This window comes from Palaemon carinicauda, chromosome 1 (genome assembly GCF_036898095.1).
Source record: "Palaemon carinicauda isolate YSFRI2023 chromosome 1, ASM3689809v2, whole genome shotgun sequence".
NCBI lineage: Eukaryota > Metazoa > Arthropoda > Malacostraca > Decapoda > Palaemonidae > Palaemon > Palaemon carinicauda.
Genome location: NC_090725.1, coordinates 100479520 through 100494128, shown reverse-complemented (window position 1 = coordinate 100494128; position 14609 = coordinate 100479520).

Genomic DNA, 14609 nt, shown 5'->3' with positions numbered 1-14609 from the left:
GACCGAATCGAGTGAAAGTGATGAAAATTAAAAATAAGAAAAGAAAAAATGTAAAAAAAAAATAAGATTATAAAGATGAAAAAAAAAATAAGCTAAGTTAAGTTAAAGTTCACGTAGTAGTGTAAGTTAGTGTAAGTTACCGTACACGTTATCGTACAAAGTTACCGTCCCTACCTCCTCGCTGATCTTCCGTCTCCTCCTGCCTAGCAGTCCCTACACCTGCGCTGGCCTGTCGCTAAGGTAAAGTGTTCCATTAAAACCCCTTTTTTATTTATTCATTATTATTATTCTTTTTTTTTGGTTTGTATGTATTTATTATATTGTATTAATGTTATGTGTAATTATGTGTAGCCATTTATTAAGGATTTATTATGGGTTTTTAGGCTGAGGAACGAATTAAATAAATTACCATGTATTCTTATGGGAATATTTGCTCCAACATACGATCGTTTTAACATATGAAGCAGTTTCTGGAACGAATTAAGATCGTATGTAGAGGTATCACTGTACTCTGTGCATCTAAGCACAATCTCTTGTTGAGACCTAACTGAATTGGGGACTGAATTCCCCCCTTTCTTACGCTGACTCTTCATCAGTCTCTTTGATTCTCATTTGTAATTCCCTGGATGTAGGTGCTGTTTACGCCGCTCTATCCCAATGGGCTAGAATCTTCCATTGCCCCCCCCCCCCTTAAAGAGGATGCCCTAGAATGAATAGTTAGGAAGGTCGCAGCAATTGGCTGGCGGGATTCATACGTATGTGTCTCTCCTACTCTTCCAGCGTACTTATCCTAAGCTTTATACAATAGAAAGGAATCTTCTATTACAGTGAAACACGACACTGGGAAGCTGATATCTTACAACGTCTGGAGTAGAGACCTCTTTCCAAACGAGATAGTTGGAAAGACGATTAGGGAGGCCACCACGGAGAACAAGGGTTTCTCCAATGGTGCATCCTTTCAGAAAGAAAGTCCTCTGCAGTGGTGGGTCTCCAAACTAAAAGGAAGACGGAAAAGTTTATTAATTCGCCTTGGGATGTTCATCAGCATCCCACAGTCACAATGACCGTCGTACCACAGGCAAACGGTCAGATATGTAATCCTTCTGATCATGCGAAGCAAACAAACGCTTCTGGTAGGAGGGAGGTTCCTTCAGGATCGCTGGACCTTCGATCCTTGGGTCCAAGGCCTAATCAAGATGGGACTAGGATGGAAATAGACATACCTCCACTATCGTTTCCTCAACTCTTCCTACATTCCAAAACCCTCCTGGAAGAGTATACCTTAGAGCTCTAAAGCATACCAGCGGTAAGGAAAGTAGAGTCCATCGATTTCCAGGGAAGGCTGTTTGGTGTTCACGAGAAGGACTCAAGAAAACTCTGAATCATTCTGGACTTGTCGCCACTCAACAAGTTCAAATAAAACAGCAAGTTCAGAATGTTAATCCTTCTGAACATAAGGACCTTATTCAATAAGAGGTGTTTGCAGTCTGGTCAGACCTGAAAGATGTCTATTGGCAACTTCCAGTCAGTCACCCCCTCCCCTCCTACCTAGGGTCCAAGTTACAGAAGATAACATATATCCTAGACAAGATTCTCGTCGGACTAGATTCAGTCCTAGGTATCTTCACGGAATTAGCAGACACAGTCAAGCGAAACCAAGCCTAGAAAGAGTTCAAGCAACAGTGGACCTGGACGACAGGCTGGGGTGGGCAGCACCCGAAGTGGCTGGTCTATCAGTATCCATGGAAATGATCCAGCCCCCGGAACATCGGGGATGCAAGATAGCTTCAAGAAGTCTCAATTCTCTCCAGCTCAAGGGCTTCAATGTTTGAAAAAACCATTGAAACCTGTGGTTACCCCAACTCTCCTTTCCCTTGAGGATGTAAAAGGATATCGCAAGGTCGGTCAAGAGACTATGGTAATCAGTCAGGATTCCAAGACGCTAACAGGGAGGAGTTTTGAACTCTCTCCAGTTCACGATAATGACAGACCCAGTGCTAAGACCACAGCTGGAAGATGCATTAAGAGGCTGGAGAAGATAGGCATCAAACGCTCGAAGAGATCTAAAAGGACCGATTATGGCCGTTCCTTCTTCGCTTACTCTACAATGACCAAAGGCCAAAAGCCCGTAGGACGTGTTAGCCTTGTAATGGGTGGGGAAACTCTTTCCACGGAGATCAGACCTCCTCAGGCTGATCTGGGGCATCGAAGCGATAATGAGGCGTCGAAACTGTCGAGGATAAGGGACGTGTCATTTAATTAGGTGATATTAGCCATCCCTTCCCTAAAGGAATGGCACTTATCAGCAGCTCATGTATACTGTAAATGATCCGCAAGGTGACAGCGGATGCTCTTCTCGGGCTCAAGCCGATAGAGTTGGAATGGTCCGCGGACGCAGACCTATTCTCTCCCAGATGGGAACAAGTCCCCAAGCTGCAGATCGATCTCTTCATCACGAGCGTCATCAAGATACTACCTCGATATATAGCCCCATACGAGGATCCTCTAGTGGAGATAACAGACATCATGTCTCTAGAGTAGAAGGGATGGACTTAGGAATTCCTGTTCAGCTCATCCAATCTCCTGCGGAAGGCCCTCAACATGCTGAGACCCTTCCAGGGAAGAGGGGCTCTGTTGGCTCCCAAGTAGCCCAAGAGCACCCTGTTCCCTGTAATGAAGGAACTAAGGCTGAGGCTAGTCCTAGTTCTGCACCTAGGATTGTCCAGGAGGTTCAGAAGTTTTCTTCTTTCGATTTATCACAGAGCACCCGATCCCTTCATCTTATGAATTTCTTGCCCTAACAGTTAGGAAAAGACTTGGGATCTAAGAAGGCAATATAGAATTCCTAGAAGAATACAAGTATAGTAAACTAGAGGACAATAATGGTCTTTTTGGGAAAAGTAGGTTGCTTTGTAAAAGCAAAAGGACCGAAAGGAATCTCATGATCTTCTGCCTGTCCTTCTCTGTCCACCTTTATAATCAAGGTCTGGCGGCCAACAGCATGATGGCCTTTGAGAGAGGAGGCAGTGCATCCTTGGATACTGTGAGAAGATTGGTTCCTCGGTCCTGTCCCCATGTGAACCCTTGAGTAAGCACCAAGAGTATGGCCGGCTTTGCGAGAGAGGTCGCTTGCTTGGATCTTTGGATCCATGGATCAATATCTACGTGCAAGTCAGCCTTGACTAGACCTCTTCTATATGCCCTTTAAGCGGATCTGACGAATGAAATCTTTAATAAGATTCCGAAGACATATGCAGGCTTAGTTCTGCAGCACCACCAAAGCCCATCTCATGGTCTTTGGACAAGATCCTACATTATGCCTTACCTGTGAACAATGAAGATTGTTCCCTCAAGGATCTAACCTAAAAGGTTATTTTCTGTTCGCTATAGCCTCCGGGGGTAGAGTTAGTGAAATAGTGGCCCTATCTGGAGATGAGGGCCACATTCAGTTCACAGAAGTGGGAGAACTGAATTTCTTTCCTTATCCAACCTTTCTCGCTAAGGACGAGCTACCCACTAAGAGGTGGGGTTCCTGGAGAATCTGCCCACTGAAGGAAGATGTCTCTCCATGTCTGCTAGTGTGCACAAGGTCTATCTTCGTAGAACTTCAGACTTCAGGAGAAAACAGCTCTTTACAGGAGAAACCTCTGGATCAAACTATCCCTAACAACTGAGGGCGAAGCTCACCTACCTTATTCGCGGAGCAGATCCTGACAGTACTCCTGCAGGTAGTGATCCGAGAAAAATTGCTTCATCACTGAACTTTTCAGTATGTAGACTTGAACCTCTTCGCTCATTTACTGGACGGAGGTCGTCCAGAGTGTCTTACAGACACTATCCTAAGCAAGTCTATGAATTGAAGCATTATGTGGTGGCGGCAGGTGGTATTTTGGACCCTGTTGTCTAGCTCTGCGATGAACAGTCAATTGATTGGGACTCAATTAAAAGGAGAAGGGGTCAGCATTTTTCGTGTGACCTCCCTTTGAATAAGTGTTGCCAAGGTAACACCAAATCTGTTCAGAATCTCAGGTGTGAAATTATATAAATATCACATTATCAGGTACAGAAATTATAAAAAAGTCTTATTAAAAAAGCTTTTTTTCGGTTCGAGAGTGGCACTCATCATTTCTTCCCCTTTCAAAAAAGGGAACATTAATTTCTGTATGTCTCTTGTATAATTCCCTTATCATGCTACATTCATTTAGCATTTAGTCATTTATTAGAAATAAATGTCTAATCAAATGCAGTTGCGTCCTAATTTGCCTGACAATTACATGTTTAAGATGCCAGAGTTCCTTGACTTACTCATGTAAGTATTTCTCATATCATTGTATGCTTACAAACAATGGATAGGGACACTGATATTGGTTCGGCAATATATACAAACCTTGAGACCGTTTGTATTCTCAGTGTATACTTATGTTTGTTCATACAATATATGCTACCTTGAGGCCCCTTTTCTACTGTCTAAAATGACTTCCCTGCAGGGGGCAGGAAGCTCTAACATTGTTATGCTTAGGGATAATAACGGATAACGGTAACGTCATTTGTGTCAATTCGCCCTTTTAGCCGTAGAAATATTGTCCCAAGGTTAAGGCACTGATGAAAATCCACAGCTACATTAATTCTCTGGTATGCTTCCATCAGGACGTCATGGCTTGAGCCAAAAAACGGATTTTGAGTGAAGCGAAAAATCTATTTTTGGGTGAGATGGCCATGACGTCATGATGGACCCACCCTTCTTTTCTAGAAGCGAAAAATCTATTTTTGGGTGAGATGGCCATGACGTCATGATGGATGATCTTCACAGACTGTATCTGTAGCACCATGCTCAACGCTACAAGGAATGACCGCCATATGGGAATTGGCGCTGTTGTGATACTCAATAGTAGTAGGGGAACTAGGGTAACCTTGATGCGGCTCCCCTTCTAATTCTGCCACGTATCCCCCTCGAAGCGTAAAGGCTATTCGGGGTGCAGATTGCCATGTGGCATGTCGAGAATACGTCCCCTGATCTATATGCGATATCCTTGAGAGTAAACCTTAAGGGTACTCGCGCCAGAAGTTAGAATCTGTGAAACCTTTTGTTTAATTCTCTGGGAATATCACTGTAGTCATATATACCCTTAGGAAGCTACTAAAGGAACCTTCCATCAGGACGTCACAGCCATCTCACCCAAAAATAGATTTTTTGCTTCGCTTAAAATCCGTTTTATAGTTTTATGAGAAATTCTGAATTCATTTGTTCCGTAACTGATATACAAACCACGCTATTTAATAGGGGTATTACTTTCGGCGTAGCTGAAATGACGATCCATTAGAATTTTAACGAGGGTTTACTTCCCCATCGCTAGTTAAGGGGGGTAGGGGAGGGTAACTTGCTACCCCCCCCCCCCACACACACCTGTGCTTGAGCTCACTTTGCTCTCGGCTCGTATGGTAGTCGGACGTGTCCGCTCTCATCCTCGCCTCTCTCTTGGCAGCCATTAATGTCTTTTCGCTTTTTCTCCTACAAGGATACACGCGCCCGCCCTGCGCGCCCACTCCTTTCTTCTCCAGCAGTTACGACCCGCGTGCAAGGGATATCTCTCCTGCGCACGCGAGCCCTACGACATCCTCAGGGGCGGGCGATCTCCCCAGCGCTCACCTGCTCGCCAGCCCGCCTGCGAGCGCTCTCGCAAATCTCCAGCGCGCAATCGCGCACGCACGCGCATCAGCAGTCTCCCGCGCGCGACCCCAGGTATTCCCCATCGTGCGAGCGCCAATACCCTCCCGTGCGCGAGGCTGCAGGACAACGCACGGCAAGGTCGCCATCGCCACATTCCCCTCCCCGCAAGCGCAGAACAGCGCGCTCGCCGGTGGAAGGGAAGCTTCCAGAAAGGTCCAGGAACATTTCTTCTTCATTTTCTTTCCAGGCAAACCCCCCTATGGAAACTCCTCCCAGGGATCGGTCGATCCCTGTCCCTCCAGAGGGAGTGTCCGACAGCACAGCTGTCAGCCAGCAGCCATGGTTTGGGGCACTAGTCAGAGTGGTTACACAGGCTTTCAAGCCTGTTCTCTCTGAATTGGGCCACAAATCCTTGGCTGTGTCTACCCCTCTGAAGAGAAAAAGAAGAGTTTCGGACGCGGTGACTTCTCCAAGAACTAAGCTGTCTTCTCGTAAGCCCTCGAGGCAGGTCCCCCCCCCCCCAGACTTTTTCTCTCTCCCTGTCGGATGAGGATTCCCCGTCCTCGGGAGTCACGTGAGGTGAGATGTTCCCCCATCACACCAATGAGGGAAACCCCACCTTACGTTGAAAAGTCTTCCCGGGTTGGGGCGGAGAAGAACTTGCTTCCGTCGTTGTTGGAGTCCTGCATCCCTCCCAGGAGGGAGTCGAAGGACTCTAAGACAGTACCAAAATCCTCGACGAGACTTAGGACGGAGCTAGCTAGTCAGTTGGAGAACGTCCGCGATTCTCCCCAAGAAGAGCCTTTGGGGACAGGAGACTCCACTGCGAGTCCAACATCCGGAAGAGAGCTACAGGAGTCAGAACATGCGTTTTGGCAGGTTCTGACTCTTATGAGGACTCTCAATGGGTTTGCCAACCCAGAGATTCCCCCTCGAGAGGGCAGAGACACGGTCTTGGACCGAGTATTTGGAACTCAAAAACCTTCTAAGGCCAGTGTGGCTCTGCCCTAGTCTCAGGGGTTAAGAGTACCAGGGACAAGATCGCGGTCCAGCTCTCTGAGTTAGCCTCCTCCAACTGATCCAGTGCCGGCAACAAGCTTCTCCCACCTCCTCGCGTGCAGCAGAGGAGGTACTTTGAGATCTTATAGGAGCCTTGTTTAGCTCTTCCTCTTCACCATTCTTTGGAAGAGCTTACCAGGGGAGTCCCTCTTGAGAGACTCTCCAACCGACAGGTCTCATTCTCAGCGACTGAGATACTTAATCAGGGGAAGGTTGTGAAGTGTGCTATGCAAGCCTTTTCGTGGCTCGATATCAGGTTAGGGACCTTAGGTATCCTGATACGTTCGGAGGATTTCTCCAAAGAACGTACCAGGAAAGCTATGGAGACGTTCCTCCTCTCAGGCACTCGCACGATCGAGTTTCTGGCCCACCCTCTCGAAATTGTGGGCGAACACCATCCTGAAACGTCGGGATGCAGTGGCTGAGAGGTTCCATCAGAAAGTCCCTAGCACCGAGATAAGCAGGCTCAGGTATTCTTCCGTGAAAGGAACGAACCTGTTTGACCCTAAAGATGTGGAACATGCTGCTGAGAGGTGGAGGAAGTCCCACCAAGACACCCTCCTACATAGGGCTATGATATTCAAGCCCTATAAGCCTCCAGCGCCCCAGCAGTCCCGTCCTACCAAGACCACGAAACCGTCAACGGCAGCGAAGGCAGTGGTGTCTAAGCCCTTTCCTGTCAAGGACAGGAAAGGCAAAAAGTCCTCCAGGGGAGGGAAAAATCCTAGAGGGAGCAGCTGAGGCCACAAACGCTAGGATTGGCAGTCCCCCTGCATGTCCACCAGTGGGGGGATGCGCAGACAGGTGGCAGCAACGCGGGGCCGATTCCTGGACGATTTCCGTAATCAGTCAGGGATATCGTGTCCCGTTCACAACATCTCTACCTCCCCTGACGACGAATCCAGTGTCATTGAGCTCCCTTGCCATAGGATCAGCAAGGGGGCAAGCCTTTCGGGCAGAATTCCAGACCCTCTTGAAGAAGGGCGCTCTCCAAGAGGTTCTCGACGGGTCCCCAGGCTTCTTCAGTCGACACTTTCTTGTAAAGAAGGCGTCTGGAGGCTGGAGACCAGTCATCGACCTCTCGGCTCTGAACAAGTTTGTCAAACAAACTCCGTTCAGCATGGAGACCGCAGACACGGTCAGACTTGCAGTGAGACTACAAGACTTCATGTATACATTGGATCTGAAGGACGTGTACTTCCAGATCCCAGTCCATCCGTGTTCAAGGAAGTACTTAAGATTCAGCCTAGACAACAAGGAGTACTAGTTCAAGGTGTGTTTCGGTCTCTCCACAGCACCACAGGTTTTCACCAGAGTGTTCACCCTAATATCATCGTGGGCACACAGGATCGGCATCCGTCTCCTCCGTTATCTGGATGACTGGCTGATCCTAGCAGAATCGGTGTCATCCCTTCTTCAACACCGAGACAAACTTCTGGGACTTTGCCAGGATCTGGGGATCATGGTAAATCTCGAGAAGTCCTCTCTGCTTCCCACTCAGACTGGTATACCTAGGCATGATTATAGACACCAATCTCCACAAAGCCTTCCCATCAGACGACAGGATAGCAAGGCTGAGGAAGGTCGCAAGCCCCTTTCTCAGATGAGAAGAGCTTCCAACCCAATCGTGGTTACGTCTCCTCGGTCACCTCTCATCTTTGGCTGTCTAGTTCCCAACGGTCGCCTCAGGATGAGATCCCTCCAGTGGCGGCTCAAGTCCCGGTGGATTCAAGGTTACGATTCCCCGGACGTCATGATCCCTATAGGACCTGCGGAACGGACGGACCTCCAGTGGTGGGTGACAGACGAGAACCTACGAAGAGGAGTGGATCTTCTCGTCCTCCCCCCGGATTTGATGCTGTTTTCGGAGGCCTCAAAGAAAGGGTGGGGGGGCCCATGTACTGCACCACACGACCTCAGGCCTGTGGTCAGAATCAGAAAAGTGCCTCCATATAAATCTTCTAAAGATGAAGGCTGTTTTCTTGGCCCTTCAGCAGTTCCAACAATACCTGGCTGGTCACTCTGTGGGGGTGATGAGCAACAACACCACAGTATTGACTTACATCAACAAGCAAGGAGGTACCTTTTCGAAGCAGCTATTCCATCTTGCAGTAGAGATACTGAGATGGACTGAAGTCCACTCGATTCCACTATCGGCACGTTTCATTCCAGGCAAGAGGAATGTGCTCGCCGACAATCTGAGCAAAGCGTCTCAGATAGTGAGTACCGAGTGGTCTTTGGATCATCTAGTAGCCAACAAAGTCCTGACTTTGTGGGGTTCCCCGACTGTGGATCTGTTCGCAACAGCTCTGTACTGCTCAACAGTCCCGGATCCCTAGGTGCTCTGGCAAGATGCCTTCCAACAACGGTGGGACAACATCGACATTTACGCCTTTCCCCCGTTCTGTCTGATGAGGAGGGTGCTCAACAAGACCAGAATATCGGTCAATCTTTCAATGACCCTCATAGCTCCGCTATGGCATCACGCGGAATGGTTTCCGGACCTTCTGCAGCTCCTAACAGAACTTCCGAGAGAACTCCTCCGCGACACGATCTACTCAGACAACCACATGCCACAGGTCTCTGAAGAGACCTCCCAATGAACCATTACCCCAGGCTTCAGATCGCCACCTAACTTGGAAGACGGTGTTCCTGCTAGCTTTGGCTTCGGCCAAGCGAGTTAGTGAACTTCATGGTCTCTCGTATGACATTGCCCATTCAAGGGGATGGGGGGAGGTAACGTTCAAATTCGTCCCTGAGTTTATTGTTAAGACTCAGAATCCGGGGGTAGCGGACCCTCGGTTTGACTCCTTCCAGATTTCGAGTCTCCGTTCTGTAACAGATGACCCAGACCTACTGTGTCCAGTAAGGAGTTTTAGGCTATATCTCAAAAGAACGGCTGCAGTCCGTCCTCAGGTGCAAGCGTTGTTTGTTAGCACTGGGAGGACTAAGAGGAGGGTCACCAAGAACACCATCTCGGCATGGATTCATAGGGTGATCCATCTGTCCCTGAATCCAGACTCTCTTCGTCACGTCGCCCTAGAGCACATGATGTCAGGGCATAGCTACGTCTCTGGCCTTCAAAAAGAATTTCTCAGTGACGCAGGTTCTCCAAGCTGGGGTGTGGGAGCGTTGGACAACCTTCACAGCCCACTACCTGCAAGACGTGACCCACATGAGGCTCGATACGTTCTCTATCGGCCCTGTGGTGGCTGCACAACAGCTGGTTGTATACCTCAAGCTCCTTATTGGACAAGTAGCAGAAGGTTGAGGGCATTGTTACCCGGTTTCATTCTGCACGAATGAAAAGGTTTGTCTGGCCCTTATTCTTTTCTTCATCTTCCCCTCTCTTGGGGAAAGCAGCATCCTGAGTTCTCTGCACAGCTGACCTCAAACCACTGTAGGTAAACCATGTTTCCTTGTGTTCCTAGTATTAAGCTAATACTGTCACATCCCCATACCCTGACAAGGTGGTATTGGGAGAGTCCTAGCCTAAAGTTTCCATCTAAAGGACTACAGGTCAACTTCCCAGGACGGGTCACACTTTATTATACCTTCACACACAGCTTGCGTAGGCCGCAGTCCTTGCGTAGCAAGGTTCTAGCGAGGTGCAGGGGCTCCTTATTTTTGAGTGCTGACATGCTCAAATAACAAGCCCCTGGGCAAAGCCAAAAGCCAGTACTGGCTGGGATGTCCACCCTTCCTAATGGGTAAGTCACCCCTATTAGATAGCGTGGTTTTTATATCAGTTACGGAACAAATGACAAATTCGTAGATAATTTGTATTTTTCCTAACTCTACAAACCTTAGCTATTTAATCAAACTTGCCCGCCAGCCCTATCCCCCTTGAAGTCCTACCTCCAAGCAAAGTGAGCTCAAGCACAGGTGTGTGTGAGGGGGGTGTTAGCAAGCTACCCTCCCCTACCCCAGCTAACTAGCGGTATGGGTAGTAAACCCTCGTTAAAATTCTAATGGCTCGTCATTTCAGCTACGCCGAAAGTAATACTCCTATCAAATAGCTAAGGTTTGTATAGTTAGGAAAAATACAAATTATCTACGAATTTATCATTTTCAACAAATTTATATCTAAATTTAACACCAATATGATTATATACAAGTAACAAATTAGATTCTATATCTAAATGAGACTTTTCAAACCAAGTTCCTTGAAAATGGATGTGTAAAAACTGGACTTCTTTTCACTCTTTGTTTTTCAATACAACATGCCTTCTGTCACACCGAAATGCATTTTTGTTAATATCAAGTCGGCACTTAGAACCGAAGGTGGGGAAAATAGTGTAACTTTCACTTTTAGTAACACGGTAATCTTGGCAGTTCTGTATTATTCTTTTGATGTCACCTTAATAATGCAAAACAAAATATTTATAATTTAAATAACAATTGAGAGAAGAACTTGGGAGAAAATCCACAGAAAATGATGTGAAAGTAGATGGTAAATGAGAAACCACACCAGTAGTTGAAGGTTCACACGCATCCATGGCTCTCTAGAGACTGAAAAATTATCGTTGGAAATTTAGTGAAAAGTGTCGAAAATTTTTCAGTTTTCTTGTTAAACTATCACCTGATTGCGTGTTCAAGTCACATGATTTTAGCTTTGTTAAAATGCTAGTCCCAGGTAGAATGTGGATAATCATCATTGGTTAAAAACTATGACGTTTGGGTGACGTCTTGCTATGTAGAATACAGTCGATGATGTAATAATGACATAATCTATGTTTTTAATGTACAAACGAATAAACGAGAGCTCAGTCTGAAGAGGAATTAGAGAGAATTATGAAGTCGAGGGACTTAGTTTTTTTCAGGTGGGTCAAATTTAATTTTGATTTTTAAACCACTTCAGGACTTAGCGCCACTTAGATTTATATATATATATCAAACAAAATCTTGGATTTCCCTCATTTTAGTGAAAGAACTCAAAGTTGATAGCCTGCTGGCGGAGCTTTTGTATAGAATTACCGTAAAAAAAAATATCCCCAAAATAATGATTCACATGATTGACGTGTGTAGCTCATCCATGTACCAATTGCCAGAACAGAGGGGTAATGAGATAATGGTTATTTGAGAGAGAACCAAGCCACGGCGGATGAAAGACCATTTGAGGGACATGATATAAATTTCAGTTGTTCCGTAACTGAAATACATACCGCGCTATTTACATGGGGTATTACTTTCGGCGTAGCTGAAATGACGAGCCATTAGATTTTTAACGAGGGTTAACTACTCTCTCGCTAGCTAGCTACCCCTCCCCCTCACACACCTGTGAACTGATTCACTTCGCTTTTGGCTTGAACGGTGTGCAGACGTGTCTGCTCCCGCCCTCGCATGGCAGCCATTAATGTTTTGTCTTTACTTAATTACTTACTTTTCTTATACTTAATATATATATAAACATTCTTATGTTTATGTATATATTTGAGTATAGAAATACAGTAAGTTTCCTTTTCAGTGTTTGTGCTGTGTGTGTGTAGTGTACGACAACTTTTCTGTGTAGTTCCAGGCCTCCACGGTGACCTTTCATGGGTCGCGATCTCTCCCTTGGTCCTTCGGTCATTCCTTCGGCTTCCGATTCTCGGGTGCCGTGGGGAATCGTCATCACTGGACTTTATTTATTAATCTGTTTTCTCAGCTGTTCCTCCTTCCCTACGGGGAACTTGGTCTATCAGCAAAGGGAACTTGGGAGTTTAGTTTGACTACGGTCTCTCTCTCTCTCTCTCGAGGTTGTTCACCCTTTTACTACTACATATTACGGTAGCTTCCTTCCCGTTGCGGGTTGTGTTGCTACTCCGTTTATTTTGTCTCAATTATTTTTAATGAAATCTAATTGTATTTGTTAACTTTCAGCTTCTGTGTAGAACGCTTCCCTTCGGGGTTCATTCGTTCTTTCTGTTAGTGAACATGCTAAGATGAATTACATAATTATAATTGTTATAATTCTGTTTTTGTTACAGTTCTCCGCCTTCCCCCCCTTCCCCGTGAGTGTCAGTGGGGGAGGAGGGCGCATACCTTGTGTAATTCTTATATTCTTTTCCCTCGGGGTTCCTCTTCGGAGTTCCCCCGGGGAATGAATGTTAACTAATTATTTATTTTATTTTCACAGTTAACGATCAAGTTTTTCGTTTGCCTAATGTGCCAACGAAGCAGAGCTGTCCTGTTTGGGCCTGGAGAGTCTGCTGTTACTGCCTCCTCTCTAGGCCTTCATCATGGGCGTGTTCCCTTCTCCTAGAAGTTCTCCCGTGACAACTGTCAGCTCCTTAGTTTGAGTTTTTTTCCCCTTCAATGGGGGGGGGGGAACTTCTCTTACCTTAATAATTCCTGGTTGGTTTTTTCCTGGTCCTCGGGGAGTTATGCTCTTGGTGCTGAGCAACCGCTTTTGTAACCATGCTCAAGGGGCTGAGCGGTTGCAAGGCCGGACCATGGAATTCGTGCGACTATGCTCTTGGGGCTGAGCGGTCGCACTTGCAGCTATGCTCAAGGGGCTGAGAAGCTGCAGGAGCTCCTCTTCGGAGGATTACTCATTATAGGATAGCTTGCTGATCCAACGGCCCTAAGGGGCGCCACCATCAGTTTCTTCTTGTCGCTTCTAAAAAGTGTTCACCTCTCTCGTTCGCGAGAGAGGACACTCATACAGACTCCTCTTCAGAGGACTCCCCCTGCTGTTGTTGCTGATGTTGCTGAAGGCTCACTTCCCCCCTCCGAACATCCTTCGAGGGGGCAGCCGAGTCCAACGGTCTCTCCTGCGAGTGCTTCTCCCCCTTGGGGGAGTTCACTAACAGAGACTCCTCTTCGGAGGACTGATGATGGGGCTCCTGTCTGTGGTCGTCTTCATCTTCACCCCCGCATAGGATCCTCCTCGACGAGAGTAGACCATTGCTGCTGCGTCGCTAGAACCTTCGGCAGATCGTTCGCGATCTCCGATGCCTTCCAGACCTTCTTGTCTTCCATCTCCGTTCTTGGACGCAGATGCGCAGTGGGCGCCAACGCACCCAGTTATCCAATGGGCACCGGTCCCTTCGGGGCAAAGGGCTTACCTCACAATGTAAGTAAGTCCCTTAAGTGCCAGGTTTTACCTGTGCAACCACGTTTCTCCTGCGCGCTCGCGCGCAGTAGCACGCAATCTCTCTCCTGCTGTGGACCAGACTTATGCTGAATCAACTCTCCAGCGATCTCCTGTAGCTGAGTGTCGCCGTAGATCTCCTGATCGCCAGCGCTCACCTGCACTTCTGAGATCTTCTGTGCACCAGCGCTCTTCAGCTCGCCAGCGCACATCTGCGCGCCATGTTCCTGCTACGCGCCATGCGCGCCAACGGTCTCCTGAACGCCCACGATCGCCTGCTTGCCAGCGCACATCTGCGCGCCCTTTCTTGATGTGCGCAATGCGCGCCAACGTTCGCCCACGCGCCCATGATCTTCGGATCTGGGCGCAGGCAAGGAGATTATTCCTTCGCTGAACGCCCACGATTGCCTGCTCGCCAGCGCACATTTGCGCGCCCTTTCCTGTTGTGCGCAATGTGCGCCAACGTTCGCTCTCGCGCCCACGATCTCCGGATCTGGGCGCAGGCAAGGAGATTATTCCTTCGCCGCCTCGCCGACGATCACCTGCGCTCCCTCAGAGCTCGCCCACGCGTATCACTGGTGCGCACTTCAAGACTTGATCGAGTCTCTGCACGCCCGCGCGCCTACGAGAAGTCTCCTGTGCCCGCCCACGAGCGTTCGCCCTTGCGCGCAACCTCACCATCTGGTTCTGCACCCTCGCTGATAACTTCTAGCCGTGCAACGGCGCGCCAACGATCTCCTGCGCGCCAGCGATCTCCTAAGTGCCCGCGCGCAAGCGTTTTTCAACGCACCAACGCGCCCACGCTTC